The sequence below is a fragment of the Panthera leo genome, chromosome B3 (assembly GCF_018350215.1).
Source record: "Panthera leo isolate Ple1 chromosome B3, P.leo_Ple1_pat1.1, whole genome shotgun sequence".
NCBI classification, from domain to species: Eukaryota; Metazoa; Chordata; class Mammalia; order Carnivora; family Felidae; genus Panthera; species Panthera leo.
The window spans coordinates 20515443-20536560 of record NC_056684.1 but is presented as its reverse complement, the minus strand read 5'-3'; the positions used below and the strand labels follow the sequence as shown (position 1 = coordinate 20536560).

General features: G+C 41.3%; 1 protein-coding gene across 1 annotated transcript in view; it reads right to left on the bottom strand.

The window, feature by feature from the left end:
• The window catches only part of FAM189A1 (family with sequence similarity 189 member A1), a 447576-nt gene that overhangs the window by 261454 nt on the left and 165004 nt on the right, over window positions 1–21118 (bottom strand). The window contains exon 2 of the mRNA XM_042941212.1: window positions 11926–11982. The gene's annotated coding sequence lies outside the window, so the exon portion shown is untranslated. The remainder of the gene's footprint in view (window positions 1–11925; window positions 11983–21118) is intronic.

Genomic DNA, 21118 nt, shown 5'->3' with positions numbered 1-21118 from the left:
TAGTACAAAAATTCAAAGATACTTTTAAAAAGAAGTGAATATATATATGCCGCATGAGATGCTGCATAAGATTTTAAGATTTCTTATATTAGAAAATGATCGCCATAGCAATGAGAAGAGAGAAAAAAACACCCTAATCCAGGTTGAAGTTCATTCATCATACACTTCCAATTCCTTGGCATTTGCACATTTCATTAAATATGGCAGTTGAGATAAAACAAAAATAACAGAATCCAAGCTGGATGGAAGGGTGGTGAAAGCTATCTTTTTTCATCATTTGTGTATAGGTTTCCAATAAAACTGACGCTATAAAAACCAGTCATTTATACTTAGGTATAAATATATGGGGCTGGTTTCTCTAAGCCTGGGAGTGATTACTCAACACCTATTGGTACCACTCCTGGGACAGTTCTAATGAATGAAGCTCCAAAGGGCTGGAGATGTTCTGGCCAGTGCCCAGCATAGTGGGGGAGCTAATTACAGCTCTTGGTGCCACACACTTGGGCTCATCAGGGCTGGAATGCCCCCTGCAGTGTAAGAACCATCCAAACACCTACTGGAATGAATGCAAAACTATGGAAGCTGCCTTTTTTTGAGAAAAGAAAATATGAAAGAAACAACAACAACAAAACCTTCCTCTATCTGGCAGCTTCTAATGAAAAGGGAATCATGAAATAATGAATTGGACATAAAAGCATTTTATTTAGTCTGATGTTGTGCTGCAGTAAGTCTTAGCCTGACATGCTAAGGAAGCTGAATTTATGCCTCAGTAAGCTAAAGAAAGAGGTTTTTTTTGTTGTTGCTAAATTTAAAGATCTCAAGTAAGGCAGCAATGATTAGGAGCAGAGCCCACAGGGACCCATCGTCCTGATCTGGTACCCAGCCCACTGTTTACTGACCCCTCCTTTTGTCCTGTGTCTCAGTTCCTCCTTTGGGTGGGATGGTAATGGAGGTGCCCCACCAGGGTATCGTAAGAATCAAGTGGTAAGAATACTTGAAAAGGGTCTGGTACATAGTATGTTTTACATCCATGCTTGTTAGTAAAGAAGCTAAATGGAAATGATGCCCTGTGTCTAAACTAGTATTTTTCTTTTTAAGTGCCTCAGGTGGTTCTGATGTGCAGGCAGGATGAAGGCTGGCCCAGAGGTTAAGAGCATGGGCTCTGAAACATATTACCCAGGTTTAAACCTGAGCTCTGCCACTGATGAGCTGGGCACAACTAAACTTTGTTGTACTCACTTCATAGAATGGTCTTTAGAAGAGTGTCTGGAACACAGAGAATGATTGATAAATATTAGTAATTACCGTTGTCATCATCATCGTCGTCATCATCATCAGCCCCAGACAAGCATGGCTTGAGGAACCTCTGAAATTTCACCATGGACAATGAGGTTGGAGAGGGAGATTGGAAAGGCAGCTCTGCTTGGTGGAAAATAAACTCTAGTGCTCCTTCCTGAGCTGGGCGCCTCTCCCAGGAGGCCTAAAGTAGATCCTGCCAGTCGATGTGGGCCTCTACTTTCACAGATCCCAAAGACAGCCTTCCCATCCCGGGGCAGGTCCTGCTACATGCTGCCCCAGAAAAGAAAACACAAGACCCCAAGCGACCAACCACACCAACAACCTCCCCTCATCAACACAGTCCTTCTTCTGTAAATAGGAGCAAGATAACCAAGGAGGGGCTGACATATGAGGAAAACAAATTTCCTAAAACCCTAGATGAGTAAAGAGACCAACTGACCTATGGGGGGAGGTGAGAATACAGGGGAGCGAGGAAACCTGATAAATAAAATTCTAATTAATTTCCCTGAAGGAGACTGCACCCGTACAATGAATGCTTCATGAACTGTGAGCATATTGCTATGAAAAAGAAGCAATTAGATAACAAGAGAGTTCTCTGAAAATAATGCACCATCAAAATGAAACATTCAGCAGAAGAGTCAAATGGTAGAACAGAGATGGCTGGGGCCCAAATTAGTGATCCAGAAAATCAAACAGAAGAAATATCCCAAAAAGTAAGAAAAAAGAGGAAAATATTAAAAATGTTAAGAATTATTTGGCATCAATTTAGCAGATAGGATATCCTCCTGCCTACTCCAAGTGGGATAAATTCAAGAAGGCAGAGAAATATGAGAAGAGATATAATCAAAAACTTAATGGAAGACATTTCCCGAGAAAATTTCTCTTGAAATATCCAACAGACAACTAATGAGATCCAGAACAACAGCTCACTATGGGGTATTATAGCCAGACAGAAGATGAACACACAATATCTTTTGGAAATTATCACATAAAATCTATTCCCATCTCTCAATTATATAGATATTATTTGTCCAGAAGCTAATATGTAAAATCAAGGTAATCACAACCAAAATCAAACCATTATCAGTGTAAAACCTGACAAACTGATTCAAAAATTTACTGGAGAAAACACACAGAAGTAGCAAAGAAAATTATGAAAAAATAAAAGAGTAACTTAATATAAAGCTAGACTAATTAAAACATTATTGTATTGGCTTAAACATGGGTGCCTGGGTGACTCAGTCGGTTAAGCATCTGACTCCTAATTTTGGCTCGGGTCATGATCTCATGGTTCATGAGCTCAAGCCCAGTGTCAGGCTCTGTGCTGACAGCAAGTAGCCTGTTGGGATTCTCCCCGCCCCCCTCTCTCTCTCGTGAGTGCGCTCTCGTTCTCTCGCTCTCTCTCCCCCTCGCTCTCTGTTCTTCCTCTGCTCTTTCTCTCTCTTCCTCAAAATAAACTTAAAAAAATGGGCCAACAGACTCATGAAACAGAACAGAGATTCATTAACAGACCCATGTCCACAGCAGTGGGAGGACGATGACACTTCACATGTGAGGAGAAATATTGAACATTCAACAATTGCTGCTGGAGGAATGATTATCCATTTGGAAAAGATAAAGTTAGAGCTTTACTTCGTACTATATATAAAAGTAAGTTTGGGATCTATTACCTAAACATAAAAAAGTGAAACTATAAGTGTTTTAGAAATACACAGGAAAATAATTTCAGAATTGTGGGGCAAGAGAGATCTTTGAAAGTAAGCAAGCGTAAACACCACATAAGATAACAAAAACAACAGAGTTTGGGAGATAAAAAGCTAAAAATTCTATATTTTTTTAAAAGACACTTCATTAAAACTAAAAAGACAAAGACAAACCACAGGCCAGAATAAAATATTAGCCACTTAAAGCAGAAAAGAATTACTGTGTGAAGAAATTCTGAATACCAAGCAAACAGTCTTACAGACAATAGAAAAAACAAATGAACAAGCAATTCAAAGAAATTCAAATGGGTAATAAAATCTTGCTATTTGTTTTATTTCTGTCTCATCTAGTCTCTATTCTTTTTTCTTTTTTTTTTTCTGGTTTCTTTGGGATAATTAGATATTTTGCATGACTCCATTTTATTTCCATGTTTGGTGGATTAGCCAACTCTTCATTTTTTTATTTCAGTGGTTGCTTTAGAGTTTATAGTATACATTTTAGCTTATAGCAGTTTGCCTTCAAGTGACACACTTCTGCACATATCTTTTAGGAGTCTTACACTGTATACCCCCTCCTCACCTTTATACTCTTTTTTTTCACAAATTTTCTTCTACATATGTTAAAAATCTCACAATATGCTGATATGTTTTTCTTCATATTTCCTGTTCTATGTGTACATTGAGCTTCTTAGATCTGTGAGTTTATAGTTTTTAGCCAATTTTTGGGAAAAAACATGGCTATTATTTCTTTTTTTAAAGTGAGATACAACTGACATATAACATTATATTAGTTTCAGACATACAACATACTGATTCGATATATGTATGTTATGAAATGATCACCACAGTAAGTCTAGTTAACATTCATCACCACACCTTGTCACAAAATATTTTTTCTTATGATAAGAGCTTTTAAGATCTACTCTCTTATTTTTGAATATTTTTTATGTCCATTCCCACTCCTTTAGGGACACCCATTTCACATATATTAGGCTTCTTAAAATTGTCCCATATAGCTCACTAATGCTCCTTTCATTTTTCACAAATTCTTTTTTTTCCATGTTCTACATTTGTATAATTTCTATTGCAATGTCTTGAGTTCACTAAACTCTTCTTCTCTCTTATTGAATCTGCCATTAATCTCATCCAGGGAATCTTTTCTCTCTTACCTTGTAATTTTGATCACTCAGAGTTCAAATGGGTATTTTTTATACCTTCCTGTCTCTACTTTTTGAACATCTGGAATACAGTTACAATAACTGTTTTAATGTCCTGGTCTGCTATTTTTAACATGTGGGTAAGTTTTTTTTTTAATCAGTTTAAATTGGTTTATTTTTCTCCTCATTTCGGGTTGTATTTTCCTGTTTCTTGGCATGTGTAGTAATCTTTGATTGGATGCCAGACATTGTGATTATTATCTTGTTGGTGCTGGATGTTTTGTACTGAACATTCTTGAACTTTGTTCTGGGACACAGTTAAATTACTTGGAAATGGTTTGATTATTTTGGATCTTGCTTTTAAGATTTGTCAGAAAGGACTGGAGCAACATGTACTCTGGAGCTAATTAATCCCCATACCGAGGCAAGATTCTTCTGAGTATTCTACTCACTGCCCCAGTGAATCACAAGGTATTCCAGGCTGCCTGGTAGGAAAACCCTGCTTTTATGCCTGCTCTGTTCCCTCTAATCTGCTCAGATGATTCTTTCCTAGCCTCAGGTAGTTTCCTCCCATGCAAGAGCTGATGAATGTCAGCTAAATACTCATTGGAGATCCTTTGCAGACCTACAAAACTCTCTGTCTATGGAAGTCTCTCCTCTGTGGTACTTTGTTCTGTGAACTCTAGCCATCTTGGGATCCCTAGATCTTCACCTTCTTCTCCTTAACTCAGCAAGTGTACCAGGTTCTGCCCAAGTTTCCCCTACCTGTGCAGCAGTCTGGAAACTGTCTCACAGCTAGGGACAATGTTAGGACTTACTCTTAATGGTGGAGGATCAAGATAGAAGAAATATACAGTAGAATCAGGCCAGATTTATTGCTACCAGCTAAGCAGAGATTCTGGCATTCAATGTTTAGCTGCGGCAGTTAAGAAAAGCTCAGTTTGTTTGGTTAGCTGACATATGAATCCAAAGGTGGGCTACACTAAATGAAGCTGAAAAGCCAGACTTCCATAGTATACCACAAGAGGAAGAGATCTAAAGGCTTAAGGAGACTGGAATGATAAGAGTGCATTGCTCCTATAAGACTTGCTCACCCACCCCGGAAGATCCAGAGAATACATCTTTCACCACAACTATAAGAAATCTGTGAGAGGAACTCTAGCATCCTTGAAGAACTTTGTGGTGACTCTTCTCTGTAAGTCAGAAATCCGAGTGTCAATGTCAGTACCATCAAACTGGGTTCCCTAAATGCAATAAGGATTATTGGATTCTAGGGTGGCAGGGACCAAGTGGCAGCACTTTATCACCAAAGACCAGGTAAGTGTGGTTACTGTAATGGACAGTGGGGCCAAAGAAGTGATTAGAAGAGTATGACTCATAGAGATGCTAGGTGTTGGCTCCTAGAAGTTCTATTTCTTTAATTAAACCTTCACTGATACACATTCCATCTTGATTGATAAAATTTCACAAAAGTAAACCACTATCAAAAAGCTAGACTCCTCAAAAACTATAATACAAAATTCAAACAGCACTAAATACATCAATGGATCCATATGATACTCATAGTCCTACAAATCAGTGCTTTTAAAAATAGATTTACTTTGCTTTAAAAAAAACTGAACAAAATAAATGGAATTTTTTATTTATAAAAATGAATTCTAAAAAATGTTTTTAGCCTCATGCTTATTACTCTCCCAACAGTATTAGTTGTTACAAATAATCTAATGGCCATCTCAGTACTACTGCACTCAAAAATTAAAAAAATATATATGCTGCCTGTGATTATGTGTGAAACTAGTTCCATTACTGATATATAAGCAATCACAAGATATTTCACTGAATCTTTCAAAAATTACTTAAATCAGAGCTATATAATCTGATTCCTAATTGCAATCTAGCATAATGTAGAACCTTTCATAGTTTAATGTAAGAAAGACGATTATCTCAATCATAGGAGACACTCCTCAAACTATTATAAAAAATAGAAAAGGAAAAAAAGCCTCCAAATTCATTCTACAAGGCCAGCATTACCTGATACCAAAACCAGACAAAGAGACTACAAAAAGAAAGCAAGAAAGCAAGAAAGAAAGAAAGAAAACTACAGGCCAAGACCACTGATGAACAAAAATGTAAAATCCTCAACAAAATATTAGCAAACTGAAGCCAACAATACATTTAAAAATTATTCATCATGATAAAGTGAGATTTATTCCAGGAATGCAAAAATCAATATTCACAAATCAATTGATACAATACATCACATGAGTAAGGGAAAGGATAAAAATCATATGGGCACCTCAATAGATGCAGAATAGATGTATTTGACAAAGTACAACACTCATTCATGTTAAAGACTCTCAATACAGTAGGTTTAGAGGGAACATACCTCAACATAATAAAGGCCTTATATGAAAAACCCATAGCTAACATCATACTCAATGGTGAAAAACTGAAAGCTTTCCTTCTAAGATCGGAAACAAGACAAGGATGTCTACTGTCACCATTTTCATTCAGCATAGTACTAGAAGTCCTAGCTGCAATGATCAGACAAGAAAAAGAAATAAATGACATCTAAATTAATAAGGAAGAAGTAAAAATCTCACGATTTGCAGATGACATGATACTATATATAGAAAACTCTAAAGACTCCATCAAAAAACTACTAGAACTAAAAACTGAATTCAGCAAAGTCACAGAATACAAAATCAATATACAGAAATCTGTTGTATTTCTATACACCAATAACTAAGTAGCAGAAAGAGAAATTAAGAAAACAATCCCATTTACAACTGCACCAAAAAATAAAATAAAATAAAATACCTAGGAATTAATGTAACCAAGGAGGTGAAAGAACGGTACTCTGAAAACTAAAAAACACTGATGAAAGAAATTGAAGATGACACAAACGAATGGAAAGATATTCCCTGCTTATGGATTGGAAAAACCAATATTGTCAAAGTGTCCATACTACCCAAAGCAATCTATAGATTTAATGCAATCCCTACCAGAATACCAACAACAATTTCACAGAACCAGAACAAATAATCCTAGAATTTGTATAGTACCACAAAAGACCCCTACTAGCCAAAGCAATCCTGAGAATGAAGAAGAAAGCTGAGGTATCACAATCCCAGATTTCAAGATATACTACAAAGGCTCTAGTAATCAAAAGTAAAAGTATGGTACTGACATAAAAACAGACACACAGATCAATAGAACAGAATACAGAGCCCAGAAATGAACCTATGATTATATGGTCAATTAACCTATGACAACGGAGGCAAGAACATACAATGGGGAAAAGATAGTCTCTTCAACAAATAATGCTAGGAAAACTGAACAGCTACATACAAAAGAATGAAACTATACCACTTTCTTACCCATACACAAAAATAAACTCAAAATGGATTAAAGACCTAAATGTGAGAACTGAAACCATAAAACTCCTAAAAGAAATCTTAGGTAGTAATATCTTTGACATCAGCCACAGAAACATTTTTCTAGATATGTGTCCTCAGGCAACAGAAATAAAAGCAAAATTAAACTATTGGGACTACATCAAAATGAAAACCTTTGCAGAGTGAAGGAAATCATCAACAAAATGACAAGGCAACCTACTGAATGGGAAAAGATATTTACAAATGGTATATCTGGTAAGGGGTTAATATTAACAAAATATAAAGAACTTATATATACAATGCCAAAAAAAAATCTGATTGAAAAATGGGCAAAGGACCTGAATAGAATTTTTCAAAAGAAGATATATAGATGGCCAACTGCCACATTAAAAGATTCTCAACATCAGTAACCATCAGGGAAACGCAAATCAAAACAACAATGAGATATCACCCTACACCTGTCAGAATGACTAGACTAAAAAAGAAAGGTGAAAACAAGTGTTGGTGAGGATGTGTAGAAAAAGGAATTCTTGTGCACTGCTGGTAGGAATGTAAATTGGTGCAGCCACTGTGGAAAACAGTATGGATGTTCCTTAAAAAATTAAAAATAGAAATACATATGATCCAGTAATTCCACTACTGGGCATTTACTCAAAGAAAATGAAAAGACGGAATTAGAAAAACATATGCATCTCTATGTTTTTTGCAGTATTATTTACAATAGCCAAGATATGGAAGCAACCCAAATGTCCATCAAAAAATGAACAAATAAAGAAAAAGTGGTATACACACACACAAAGAACTATTACTCAGCCATAAAAAAAGGATGAGATCTTGCCATTTGCAATAATACGGATGGACTTAAAGCACATAATGCTAAGTGAAATGAGTCAGACTGAGAAAGACAAATATCATATGATTTCACTCATGCATGGAATTTAAGAAACAAATGAACACAGAAAAAAAAGAGACAAAAAACAAGACTCTTAAAAACAGAGAATGGGTGGTTGCAGAAGGGAAGTTGGTGGGGGGATAGGTGAAATTGGTGAAGGGGATTCAGAGTACATTTATCATGATGAGCATTGAGTAACGTGCAGAATTGTTGAATCATTATATTGTACATTTGAAACTAGTATGAACACTGTACGTTGGGGTGCCTGGGTGGCTCAGTCAGTTAAGCATCTGACTCTTGATTTCAGTCAGCTCAGCTCACGATCTCACAGATTCATGAGTTCAAGCCACACATCAGCCTCCATGCTGGCACTGCAGAGCCTGCTTGGGATTCTCTCCCTCTATTTCTCTGCCCCACCCTGCTTGCACGCACACATGCTCTCTCTTACTATCTGTCAAAATAAACAAACTTTAAAAAAAGGCTGTATGTTAATTATGCTTCAATAAAAAAGGAAAAAAGAACCACAGTAATGCAAAAATACATATTCTCTACTGAGATAGCTATCACTAGTTTTCAGCATATGAAAAGCTCTTATAAAATACCAGGCAGAAATTTTCATCCTCCTCTCTCTGGCATCACATTCACCAGCCTGGAAGGGGCAGTCTCCTGCCCCTTGCTCTCAGACAGCCTGCTGCCTCTCTCCCTTCCCTTTTCCTAACTGAGGCTTCCCTCCAGCATATCAGTCACTCTGGGCAAGAAGTAAACCCTTCTTCATCCCATTCTGTCATGTAAGATCGTATTGAAAAAGAAAGGAGATGCAGCAGAGATTAGGTTGGGCACACATGCACCAGCCCTTCACAGGAAAAGATATTGCCAGCAAACCAATGACAGCACCAAAACCCCGCCATCAGCATGGCACATGCATTGCTGTCCTCACCCAGCAACCCCTGCAAGGTGTCAGGCATTGGTTATGCAGGCCCTGGAGCAGTAGGGCCCAGCACTGCCTCTTCCAACCACCCCATGGGAGACAGCCTCTTTCAGAGAGGTTGTTAGTGGGGGCAGAGGGTGATGTATCCCCTGGAAATGAACCAGAATACTCATGGTAGCTTTTTCAGCTTTATACCCCCAGAAGGAAGGAAACACTATGATTAGGGTACAAGACAGAAGCAGGAGCTTGGGATAAAAGAATTATTTAAATCAAGACTTCAAGCCATTCTAGCTGAGTCTAGAGAATGAGATTTACTAATGAATCAAGACTAGATTGTCCTGGTAAACACAAGTAGAAGAACGTTCTTATGGTAGAGACAACCATCCGTCTACCAAAATCACTGCCCTCCTCTTCATAGTATGGAGCTGCCTCTGGGAAGTGCCTGCCCGGGAAGGAACTAATTTTCCAGCTTCCTTCCCAGCCAGACAGGACCATGTGACAGGCTCTGTGTTGAGTGATGAAGGTCATCTTCAGAGCCTCCTCCACTATTTTCTCTTCCACTGAAATGCAGCTGACTCCACAGGCCTAGGAAATTGTAGAGCCCCAGATGGAAGCAACCAGGGTCTCTGGATCACCCGTGATGGGGAATGGCCACTGCCTGGAATGCCCACTTGAGAAGCAAAGTTGTGTCATGTTAAGCCACTGAAAGTCTGGGATTTATTATAGCACCTAGTGTTATCCTAAGCCACCCCCTTACAAACCTAAGTAAGGAAAGTGGTCAGTCAAGCTAGGGGACCCCCTTCTCTTCTATCTGGGGCTTGGGCAGAAATAAATCAATGGGAGGAAACGCTGACCATTGCCCAGAGAGCAGCTGGTTCTACACCAACGGACAGGGATTAGTAGACAGGCATTTTGAAAATTCTGCTGTGGTATCCCAGTCTGGTGTTTCATCCTGCTTCCTAGGGTGAGTCCCTAACACCCCACCCTACTGCTCTGGCTTCCCCAGGACACACCTGAGCCACATCCATAAGGAGTTCTGACTTCTTGTCAGCTATAAACTGCACAGCATCCTTCAGAATAAAATGCGCAAACTCATGAGAATCTCCATCCTGGGGCCAGGTGTGGGGGCAGGTGTGAAGGGTGGCTGAGTGATGGGTGCCATTCCTCTTGTCTTTTTGCCCACACACCCACTCAAAGGATTTGTGGCTTCTTCTTGTTTGGCATCCTCTGCCTGCCTTCAGAGGTCTTCCTCTGCCTGCACTGCGAGGACAGGTGAGGAGGAATGGAGCAAGCTGTCCCTCCATGTCCCTAAAGGACACCCAAAAGCACAGCCAAAGGACATCAGGCCCCACAGCTGGTGTGTCCACCACCATTTCCCTCTGCATAAGAGTCAGCTTGTTGATACATTAGCTGGCATTAGCTTTAAAATACTCCAGCAAGGGGCTTGGATGAAACAAGACAGGCCAGTGTTGATCTTTATGGAAGACAGATGGGGGCTACACGGGGATTTATTATACTAGCCTCTCTTACTTTTATGCATGTTTGAAACTTTTTACATAAAAAAAATAACATCTTTTTTTGCAAAGAAAATTTCTCGATGGGTCATAGGAGAAGAGGCTCACTGAATTAATGCCACTCCTTCTCTTCCCCATGCCTCTTCAGGACGCCCTGGTAACTCTCATGAGGAGGAGGTGTTTACAACAGGCAGACTTGTGGGATTTTTCTATTTCCATTAATATTTAGTACATGTCATTATCTCCAAATCTAATCACTTAAAGAAGGGATTTTAAATAATTGATTACTACAAAAGACAAAGAGGCCACACCATGTTTTTTCATTATCCATCAAAACCTAGAAAACCTCTTCGTCTGGTCCTGACACGGACGCATAAATATATTAATGCATACACTGAGAAAAACACGCATACAAATCAATAGACATGAATTTGCTTGGGGTACTTTTCAGAGAGAAAAACCATCATTTCCTTTCCATCCCCCGTGAGGCCTGCCCCTCCTCCCCAACACAGTGACATAGCAATGAGAGAAAGGGTTCAAGCAGTACCCCTGCACTCTTCTACTCAAATAAATGTCTCCTCTTACACTCACAAGTTTCAGTCTCCAAAACATACAAACAGCCAACATGTCTTGAACTCTGATAAAATATGTGCTGCCTTTGTGGTCATACGCATGCATATGTATATGCACGAACGTGTTCACACACCTAGAGAAAACGCTTGCATCTACACTTCTTACAATGTCTTTGTTTCTGGCACGTCCTTGGAGGAGGGCACCCAAAGAGAACCATCGCGAAGATGGCACATGAGCATCTCAGACAGACACCTGAGGGCTACCCTCAGATGTACGGAGGGAAGATGCACGGTGGCTGTTAACTACGTGCCCGTCTGCATTGACAAGTGCCAGTTTCATGAAGGTCTGCATCCTGTTTTCTGCACAGAGCCAGAATTCTTTGCCATTGCCCTTAAAGCACTCACATCTCCATGGGGAGGGCCCTGCTCCAAGGCCACCATGGAGACTGCGTGCGGACTTACCACGAGGGAGAGAGGCCTCTTCCAGGAGACGACGCCAATGAGTCCTGACAGCAGCACCTGGAAGGACAGACAGTGCAGGAAGGTAAGACTCTTTGGAATCCGTTAACAGATGATCAAAACACAGTATTAGCTGATCAACCCAAAGAAGGATGACTTCTAGAATATGGCCCACATACATGAGCTGGGTGACCATGAGGTGTGTGGTCCATCCCGACGTTCAGATCCTGCAGCACATGGGCCTCTGAGACCACCAGGAGGTCCTGACAGGTCACTTATGTTCTTTATGGACAGGCCCAAGAACAAATGTGCTTTCTGAAAGTGTCTCCATCGGGCACTTATTCCCCTCTGGTCCTGTGAGTCATTTAGCCCTGTGACTTAAAAATCACAGAGAGGACTGAAAACACTACTTTGGGAAAAGGCAGAGCCACCCCCCTTGCATGTCACCTGAGCGCATGCCTTCTGTGCATGGGTGCTGGGTACAGCAGACCTACCAGGCCCCCCTCTACCCTTTCACACGCTTGGTCCCCAGCCAGCTTCCCACCTCACCAGGAAGGGGTGCCACCAGATGAGGTCCCGGCTTTCCACATGCTGACTCTGAGCTGCTCGCTTCTTTCCCAGGCCAGCCCCCCAGGCTTTGCTGCCCCAGGACCCACAGAGCTGTCTCCTCCAGAACATCTTCTGGCAGCCACTCCCTTCTGTTGGCCCCTCCCCTCTGGGTAGCCCTAACCACAGGAACACCCTCATGTCTTCTGTTCTCAGGAGAACCACCCCTCAGCTCCTGGCCAACCTTTCCCCCAGGCTGCTCCAAGCCCACATTCCCTGAGGCAGACACTGGATGCTGATCCTGAAATTCCCAGTCTCCTTGGGTCCAGGCAGGGCAGACAGATCAGAGACACAGCCGCTCTCTCCCCACTACAGTGTGGCTTCAGCCCTTGCCACTGGCAGACACACTTCCCAAGGTCACATAAGGGGTCCCTGAGTGCAACACACAAGTACAGCGATCTTGGCTTGAAGACAGGAGGCTGACCACATCTACCTATGGGTGGCACACTGTCCTCTAGGCTCTGTGTCACTCCCCTGACACTCTCCCTTCTCTGGCTGCCATCCTCTGCTCCATGCTGTCCTTCCACGTCTCCCTCCCCTTCCCACTTCCCAAGACCTCTACTCAGGCTCCGGCTCTGCCTGAGCCATCTGTCATTGGGGATCCTCTAACACTATCCACCAACACCTCCTGCAGGTCGGTCCCTGACTGCGGAATCACACTGCCTGCCGGGCACTGCTCCTGGTGTCACTCTCCACCTCAACATGTCCAAAAATGCACCTGCAATTTCTACCTCCCCAACCCAGTCTCCCTCTTATCGTCTCTACCTCCCACAATGGCACCCCTCCTCCTGGTCGCTCAGATGCAAATTCCAGAGACAGGCCAACATCCAACCACACACAATAAAGAGGAGAGGGCTGCAGCTCCCCCTTTGACAGGGAAATATGCTGGGAGGCCCCACTACAAGTAAGGGATTTTCTTACAAGGTCTTTTGTAAAGATAAATCACCCCAACTTTCTGCTGTGGGTATGGACCAGGCAGTTGGGCCCTGGGATGGAGGGCTTTGGTGCATTTCCCCCTGGAATTCCAAAAGGACTGAATCAGTCCCCAGAAGAGAGTATCTGGCTGAATAGACCCCCAAGGTCCCCTTGGCAAACACTTCTGCAGTGGGTGAGGCCAAGTCTTAGACCCAACAGTCTCTCTCACACCCTGCACCAGCCTCAGGTGGGATTCCAAACACATCTGGACATCTGGTCTTTCATAGGAAAGACTTGTGAACCTTATTCTCACACACACACACACACACACACACACACACACACACACACACAAATGAATCAGAGAGAGATCAACAGGGCACTCTGCTCCCAAGCATGTCATATATGTATATTTTCTTCAATGCATGCATCCTGCAAATAAGTCAATATTGACAATATTATTTACAAACATTTTCCCATCTCCCAAATCTCTCTTCATGATGCCCCCCAGATGCAACCTGTACAGAAACCCTTGACTACTGTTCTCCTGTGTCTTGTTGAGCCCAGTCCCTCGTTCTTCTTCCACAATGCCTATGACCTCTCTCTTTCCCATCTGTATCCAACACAGTCTCCCTCTTGTCATCTCTCCTGACACTGTGGCATCCCTCCTCCTGGTCACTAAAACCCAAATCCTGGAGGTGGTTTGGCCCAGCTGGCTCTGACCCTGCCATCTCCTTAGGATGTGACTTCCAAAGAGTGTCCTCTGTTTTCCCTTCACACCAACACCAGCCTCATTCAGACAAAACCTGGATAGAGGATGGGAAAGCATGCCTCCCAGAAAATGTCCTTTTATACTCTGCCTTCTACTTCTCACTTCCACCATATAAAATTTTACCTATTGTTTAAGACATGACCCAATGCCTCCTCACTCAGGAAGGGCCTCTGAGTTCATGAGTACATGGGGCCCCACTAAATCCCTAAACTATGACCAGATCTCTCAAGGCATGTTTAATAAGCTCAGACAGAACTCTTTGATCTCTCCTAAGCTGAAGTTTATAAAAGTATCAAATGTCTATAGTGACCAAGTGACTCGTAACAGAAATATTATTGGAAACCTACAAACCTCCAAAGAGCAGCCATTTATAAACACAAAGGAAGTGAATATCACTTAACTAAGGCCACAGTATGAATTCTTGACTTTCCTTACTTCCATCATAAAGTTATCATTCTATGAATTCCCTCAAATAATTTTATTTCCAACAAATATGGACAATTTGCTTTACTGGGGAAAACTACATTTCTAAGAACATTAATAACTAATTGAGGGTGGATTCAATTCCCCTATACAAAGGAAAAAAATAAAATCATCAGACTCAGTGGGGCATGGAAATCCTGAGATGATCCCTGATGACCTGTAGCCTTGATTATCAATATGATAATCAATGATAAATTATGGTAATTATCAATATAATTTACACTCCTGCGATCCTATCTAGCACCTCTTAAAATGATGTTACCTTGGCAACACCTTGACTGCAGCCTTTTAAGACCCTGACCAGTTGACTCAGCTAAGTCATGTCCAGACTCCTGACCTAAGAAACTAAATGGTGTTGTGTTAAGCTATAAAGTTTGTGGAAGTTTGCTACACAACATAGAAAACTACTTACTATGGACTAAATGTTTGTGTCTTCCCCAAATCCACATGAAGTCCTAACCCCTAATGTGATGGTATTTGGAGGTAGTACTTTTAGCAGGGAATTAGGGTTAGATTAGGTTGTAAGGGTAGGGCCCTCATGATGGGATGGTGGTCTTACAGGACGAGAAGGATCTCTCTCCCTCTCTCTCTCTCCCCATATGCACACACCATGGAAAGGCCATGTGGGGACACAGTGAAGTTTTTTTTTTTTAATGTTTATTTTTGAGAGAGAGAGGTAGAAAGCGAGCAGGGGAGGGGTAGAGAGAGACAGGGAGACAGAATCCCAGACAGGCTCCATGCCATCAGCACAGAGCCCAAGGCAGGGCTTGAACTCACAAACCATGAGATCACGACCTGGGCCAAAAGCAAGAGTCAGATGCCCAACTGACTGAGACACCCAAGCTCCCCCACAGTGAGGTTTTGACAGTCTGCAAGACAGGAAGGGGGTCCTCACCAGAACTCAACCCTGATCTCAGACTTCTAGCCTCCAGAATGTGAGGTTAACTTAACTGTTGGTTAATCTGCCCAATCTATGGTACTTTGTTATGGCAGCTCAAGCTTATTAATACACTAATACAACCAGAGTGCAATATTGGATTCTTGTTTTCAAATGTCCACTCTTTCCCCGTGTCTCCCCCCACCAGAAGCTGACTTCCTTGCTCCTCTGACCTAGAAGCATCGGTACCCACTCTAACAAGGGAGGGAGGCACAGGAGAATGGAGAATGGCTTGGAAGAGAGTCTTCAAAGCCTAGGTGCCACAGTGCCTCCTCCCTGAGGATGCCTCCTGGTCCACTTGGCAACAGAGAAGAATGGAGTGTACCTCTGCTCAGAAATGATCAGGTCTGAGTTTGAACTATTTTTTTGCTCAATTCCAACTACTGGTGAGAATTACGTTGCATGTTACGCCAGCTCAGTAATTCCTCAGGTTTATTTTGTACCACTCTGGTGAGGAACAGGGTCATGGAGCTAGTTAGCCATGAAATTACTGCAGCTCGTGAAACCTTTGTCCCATTTAATTTGCCAATATCGTTATTCACAGTCCACAGTTTACACAGAATATGAAGAAATTTAAGAGGGTCAGAGAAGAGTAACATATGATTAAGTGGCTGTGAAAGAAAAGACCAAAAAAAAAAAATGGGAAAGGCATGATACTGTACAGAGAGAGAGGGGGACTTAACTTTTCAAGCACCTGCAAGTTGTTAAAAGGACACCAACCCACTTTTTTCTCCACTTCCCACCCAGCCTAAATAGAGGCAAGAGATAATATTAAAAATGAGACAGAATTTCCTGCTGTTGAGGGTGATGAAAGGGGATAATAGACTGCCAGGAAGTAATGGCATCTTTAGAGCCAAAGGTCTTCCTGTTTGATTGGTATTGCTGCCTGAACACAGAGGCCTGGAAAAAATTAGCTCTTTAAATCCTGTCCTCTTTCATTGCCCCAAATCAAGAATTTTCTTTGGAGCTTCATTCCTGGTTCAAAGGCAAATGGTAATGCAACATTTTAGGTAGGGAAGCAAGTCCTTCTAGAATGCAGACTTGAAAGTCAATTAAATTCTTTCATGAAACATATGGCAGGTGTGCCTAATAGCTACAGTGGTATCAATTTACCACTAAGAAGCCAGGGTTCACAGCGTTAGCAAAAGAACTGTTGTTGTAAAAAAAATGGAGCAAATAATATTCTGAGTTGCCCCAAATGAAAAAAGTCTACTGACCCCGTCTCTCAAAGCTTTTCAGACGTCAGACCTGTGCTATGCAAAAGTCTTCTGATTCATGGAGTGGCTGAACCTCCTACTTTATTTCTTTTCTGAGTGGTTTTGTGAGTCTGAGTCTCCCTAGGGCCACATGGCATGGCTCACTCCAGCATGCAAACCCTCAGCCTTCGATGTCCATCTCAACTCCCTTCTGGGAAACATACATCTTCATATCCACCCCATATCCATGGCTTCTTCCTCCTTCCTTCAGAACAATTCCCAACCCACCATTCTCTCTCCTAACCATCACGCTCACCTGTGGTTCTGACTTTCTCCACGCCACTTCCCACTGGAGCCTGCATCAATACATCAAACTCAAAATGTCAACAAGGAAAGCCACTCTCCTTCTCAGCCTACTTCCTCCATAATAGAAAAGAATTCTATAGCTTTCATTTTCTCACTGTATAGTAGCAAAACTATAAATGATTAGAAAGATAGCCCCATGAAAGAAAAAAAGAAAAAAGTTAAATGTTTTAAGATATTCTAAATAACCCAGGAGTCAAAAGGAAATCCAAGTGAAATGCAACATAGTCTGTTCTTCAGTGAATGTTTCTTTGATGCAAATTACTTCATATACTGGTTGGTACCAAACTCATTTGTCCTGACTATGCCTTGTGAGATGCAGCCTTTCACCAGGGCTCTTTACTCTGAAATTAGGGTAGTTACTACACCTGCAACTGGATTTTGTTATTTAATGAGTTAATAAAGTAGCAAATGTATTATTATAACACATTTTTAAAATAGTCCAAACAGGCTCTGTGCTGTCAGCACAGAGCTCAATGCAGGGTTCGAACCACAAACTGGGAGATCGTGACCTGAGCTGAAATCAAAGAGTTAGACACTGACAGACTGAGCCACTCAGGTCCCCTTAAAATATTCTGATTTTAAAAAACTTCAAAATAATTGGTTTCCTTTGTAATCCTATTTCATTGTACACATTTAAAAACCTTAATCTGAGATGGGGTCCCCAGGCTTCCCTAGACTGCAATCCCATAAGGTATGAACCCTTGACTCAGAAGTTCCTTTAGTGCAGACCTTTTGGTGGTAAACTCCAGTTTTTTGTTTATCTGGAAATGTCTTACTTCACCTTCATGCTTGGAAAGTAGTTTGACTGGGTATACGGTTCTAAGTTGACAGTTTCTTCTCTCAACAGTCTGAAGATACTATTGCACTGTCATCTGGCCTCCACAGTTTTTTTTCTTTTAAATTTATTTATTTATTTTGAGAGAGAGATAGAGTGCACAAGCAGGAGAGACACAGAGAGAGAGAGAGGGAGAGAGCAAGAATCCCAAGCAGGCTCTGCACTGTCTACACACAGCCCAATGCAGGGCTCAAACTCACAAACCATGAGATCATGACCTGAGCTGAAATAAAGAGTTGGACGCTTAACCAATCAAGCCACTCAGGTGACCCCAGCCTCCACTGTTGCCATCAGGAAGCTAGCAGTCCTTTTAACTGTTGTTCCTTGAAATGTGAAGCTGTCCTTACTCTTTGAAGATTTTTAAGACTTTCTGCCTTTAGTGTTCTGAGATTTTTGCATATGTGTAGGTGCAGATTTCTTTTTATTTATGCTTTTTGGGATGTACTGTGCTTCTGAAACTATGTTTTTTTAAATTATTGTTATTTTAGACAGAGAGCACGAGCCAGGGAGGGACACAGGGAGAGAGAGAATTTTAAGCAGGATCCATGCTTAGCGCAGAACCCAACACGGGACTCGATCCCATGACCCTGGGATCATGATCGGAGCTGAAATCAAGAGACGCTCAACTAAGTGAACCACCCAGGTGCCCCTGAAACTGACTGTATATTTTTCATTAGTTATGGAAGCTATATAGCCAATATATCTTCAAATAGTACCTCTCCTACAGTCTCTCTGTCAGGGACTCCAACAGCCGCATGCACATTCCATCCTCCAAATCTCCTAGTTCTCCCTTCACATATTCCATACCCATGTCACTCAGCATTTTGTTCTGAATAAGTTCCTTAAGTTTGCCTTCCAGATGACCAATTTTCCCTGAAGGATGTTTCATCAGCTGTTGAACATTTGCATTTCTTTAGAGAATGTTAACGTTTATATTTTATGTATTTACAAGTTCTGCTTTTATCTTTCCCCAAATATGACTATTTGCTTCAGATAGTTTCTGGCTGCATGCTCATCTGTATGATTCTGACCATAACTGCTTTAAATATTTCATATGCAGATGTCTAGAGTCCAAGATGTATAGTGAAAGAAGGCATCTAAGTCTGTCTGTCACTTGTTGTTTCTGTTGACTCTCACTTACTGCAGTTTGCTTTCTTTGATGCTTGCAGGCTTGCAAGTCTTTTGTTGTCAACACATTGCTTGCTCTTAATCAGTGACGTTCTGTGGACCCCAAATGGAGAAATTTTCCCCAAGAGAGGTATGCTTCGGCCAGTAACCGAGAAGCATCCAGCATCTAGAAACACTGATCTCCAAGGGGCTCAGCTCATGGCTCAGCATGGAAATTGTCTGAGCCCTCCCCACTCCACCTCACCTTAGAGTGCAGATTCATGCTCAGGGCACATGCCTGCTCCAGCTATATACTGCTCTGACCCTGCTCCCTGCCTCTCAGACTCCAGCCACCTGCCCCTCTGGCCTTGATTCATTGTGTGTTGTTTGTTTGAGGGTGGGGTAGTGGACCCCAGAGACCTGCAATGCGTCCAGGATCGTGTCCTTTGTCCAGTGTCAGAGTGCCAGTGGATTCAATGTCTGGTGAGGGCTCACTTTCTGGATTATAGATAGCCATCTTCTCATATGGCCTCACATGGTAGATGGGACAAGGGAGCTCTCTGGAGTTTCTCTTAGAAGGGCAATAATCCCATTCATGAGGATTCCACTCTTGTGACATAATCACCTCTCAATGACTCCACCTCCAAATACCATCACACTGGGGATAAGGATTTGACATGTGAATTTTAGGGGGACATAAACATTCAATCAATAGCACCTAGGATGTCATAGGTGATCACAATTCTAGGAAAATATAAATTACTACAATTAAGTCCCCCCAAAATCAAAACACCAAATGTACCTACAAACACCAAGAAATTGGGAAAGTGGTCAAACAGCCACAGGCAAATTCTTCAAAAGCTTTAAAGTATAGAGATTTCCAACACTATTTAATTTTTTTCTGAGCACAGAGGGAAAAAACAAGGTAATTTTCCAAATTCTTCTTACAAAGGTCAGCATAATAGTTACAAACTTGTAAAACATCACAAGAATAGAAACAGACCAATTTTACTTATAAATAGAGGTATACAATTTTTAAATAAAATGTTGTAAAACAGAAGTCAGCAATACAGTTAGAAGAATAAAGAACAAGGTGAGGGGTTCATGCCAGGAATGAAAAGATAGTTCAGTAAGAGGAAACACAGTAGTAAAATTAATCATATTAATATGACAAAACTGAAAATTATCATTCCAAAGAGGTATAAATGGCATTTGATAAAATTCAATCACTGTTTTTTTATGAAAAAAAACACACCTTAGTTTAATAGGACAAAATAAAAATGCCCACAATTGCCACCTGTATTTAAAATTAATATGAAAATACCAGCATGGTGTGCAGAATTATGAGGCGGTCCCCAAGATCCCTAACTTCTGGTGTACACCTCCTATAGAATCCCCTATTTTTGAGTGTGTGGGGGGGATTGTGAATATGTTGAATTTCAGTCCTGTGGTTAGGTTACTGTATTTTACAAAGGTGAAAGGATTTTTCTGCACACTTAGGTCCAAAATAAGTTTGGTTTTGAGGAAGATTCTCCTGGGTGGGCCTGACCTCATCAGGCAAACCCTCTGAGTCTGGGCCCTTTGTGAAATCAAAGATTTGAAACACGAGGGAGATTCTGCTGTGCCTGAAGAAGTAAGCTGCTGTGTCTTGAGAGCAGCTCTTAACAGCTGGATCTTTTCCAGCTCACACTTGGCAAGAAAATAGGAACTCAGTCATACAGCCACACAATAACCTGAGGACTGTGCAAATAGATCTTTCCCTCATCAAGCCTCTGGATGAAAATGCATCTGGTCTTACTTTGATTTCAGCCTTCAGACCCTGAACAGAAACCCAAATATTCCAGACTCTGGGCCCATGGAAACTCCAGACTCACTAAGCCTGTGCTGTTTTAAGCCACTGTGCTTGTGGTAATTTGTTCTATAGCAATAGAAAACTAATACAACCAGCTAATAAAACAAAACAAACAAACAAAAAGTTA